General features: G+C 40.0%; 1 protein-coding gene across 6 annotated transcripts in view; it reads right to left on the bottom strand.

The window, feature by feature from the left end:
• LOC124950782 (zinc finger protein 608-like) overlaps positions 1–2,500 on the bottom strand; it is a 195,810-nt gene that overhangs the window by 152,018 nt on the left and 41,292 nt on the right. The window lies entirely within an intron of this gene.

The following is a 2,500-nucleotide window of genomic DNA, read 5'->3' as shown; positions in this document are numbered from 1 at the left end:
GAGCGAGACGCGATCATTTGGGCAAATAAGCGTGAAATTTCTCGATTTGCTTCTGCGTAGACGCAGTGGGTGGCTGACAAAGAGACCGAACCGTGCCACTTCGATTGGATGTATGGGTGAGAGAAGGGCTGCATGTGTATTCGCGCGTGCAGTCACGTGCATGCTACGCTTCTCATTCTCTCTCTCTCTCTCTCTCTCTCTCTCTTTCTCAGCGTGTGGAGAGATCTCTTATGCCTGAGAGAAGCTTCGTGGACTCCGTCACACGAATTCCCTGGGTCTACGTTCGTGTGTGCGCGTGTATGCGTTGCCCGTAGGCCGAAGTAGTGAATAATAGCGAAGGAAAAGGGACTGAGCTGAGAATGTGAATACACATGTGTACATGTGTGTGTAAGTGAGGTAGATATCTATATGTAGGTGTGTTGCAAAAGAGAGAGAGAGAGAGAGAGAGAGAGAAAGAGAGTAGATACGTTGCTGGCACGAACAGGGATGAAATGATAGAGAGAGAGAGAGAGTGAGAGAGAGAGAGAGAGAGAGAGAGAGAGATTGGGTATTTACAGAAAAGAGATAGAGTGTGCTGAGAACGACGTGTGTTTGTGCGCATTCGTGTGTGTGTGTATGGTTGTTGTGTGTGTGTATGTGAGAGAGAGAGAGAGAGAGACGAAATTTGTAAGGAATGCAAGAAGAAGAGGGAAATAAAGATAGGATCGAGCTAAACAGAGAAAGAGAAAGAGAGAAAGGGGGGAGAAGAAGGATGGAGTAGAACGGCTGATATACATATATACTGTCTCATAGAGGATACCGAAGAGAGAGATAGGGAGCAAAGGGGCGATAAAAGTGCGCACGAAATGCGTACGAGGAAGAGGCGAATGACGACACTGAGAGAGAAAGAAAAAGAGACAGTTGTGTTGGATGTAGAATAAGAGGAAAAAAGAACGAAGATAACAGGGAGAGGGAGAAAAAGAGAGAGAGAGAGAGAGAGAGAGAGAGAGAAGATGAACGCTTCGAAGAAAAGGACAGAGAGTTACGTGACTACAAAGCGAGAGAAAGAAGATAAAGAGAGAGAGAGAGAGAGAGAGAGAAAGAGAAAGAGAGAGAGAGAAATAAAGAGAGAGGGAGAGAGAGAAAGCGAGAGAGAGAGAGAGAGATAAAGTACTCTTTCTCTAGCTGTATAGGAAGAGAGACAGAGATGGAGAAGAGAACGTAGATCGAGTAGGTGAGAGAGAGAGAGAGAGAGAGAGAGAGAGAGAGAGAGAGAGAGAGAGAGAGAGATCCTACACACACACACACACATATACACATACACAACATACACGCATATATTGTATTTGTCTCTTCTCTTTCTCACTTACGTGAATATCGAACGTAGCACGAAAGGAAATGAGAGAGAGATAGAAATAGAAATAGATAGATAGATAGTAGAGAGAAGAAAGAGAGAAAGAGAGAGAGAGAAATCGAAGGTATAAGAGTTAGTAGGAAGAAAAGACGTGGAAAAAAAAAAGTTAGCAGATTGGCAACGATAGTCTCGACCAAGAAGTGCTTTGCGTGGCCTGCATTTTATCGGAGATATCCTTTAAATCCTTTTGCCCGCAACAAACTCTTTGACACAACGAGCGCGACCACGAACACGAGAAAGGTGCGAATAATCGTGTCTTGACGCGCTTACATCCATCCATAATCATATATACATATACATACATATATATACATATATACATATGCTAATACACATAAGCTTATATTTCTACCATATGTTCATCTCCTTCTCTCTTTTTCTATCTCTCTTTCTCTTTATCTTCGTACATTTTTCAAAGAAGAATATATAATTATTATGAAAGTTTCCAGCGATATCATTAATTCTGCGTTAGAATTCAAATCCGAATGTTAGCATCAAAATAGAGATCTTTTCTTTTTCCTTATTAATTTTCTTTTCTTTTGTCATCCAATTAAGAATTAAGTAATGATGACTAAGGATCAATTCGAAATTCGCCATCGTAAATCATTTTATAATAAGATTTCCCGCGGTTAACTCGATCCATTTCTTACTACTACAATTTATATATATGTATATATATATATATTATATAGATGCATATATATATATATATATATATATATACGTATACGTGTACGCGTGTTCCTTATATCCAGATAATATCGTTAAGCTATCGAATGATTTCATAAATACTAACATTAGCATCCAACAAATGCGATCGCATTATCGTATCAAGCCGGGAAACGATTTTCTCGATCTTCGACGTTGCTTCCGAACGATTTCCGTATCTTATAAGATCGACGACAGTATTACGAACATTGTAACAAGTTGCTCTCTTAACCGGCTGCTGCCGTTCCTGGTGCCTGTGGCGATATCGAATGTGAAATCGACGATGCGTGCCAGTACTACGTGGTGTACTATCTATCTATGTATCCATATATATATATATATATATATATATATGCACGTATATACATGCATACATAGATAAGTGTAAGTACGTGTTAA

The sequence above is a fragment of the Vespa velutina genome, chromosome 7, assembly GCF_912470025.1.
Source record: "Vespa velutina chromosome 7, iVesVel2.1, whole genome shotgun sequence".
NCBI classification, from domain to species: domain Eukaryota; kingdom Metazoa; phylum Arthropoda; class Insecta; order Hymenoptera; family Vespidae; genus Vespa; species Vespa velutina.
The sequence above is the reverse complement of the archived record's forward strand: the minus strand, read 5'-3'. Positions and strand labels throughout refer to the sequence as shown.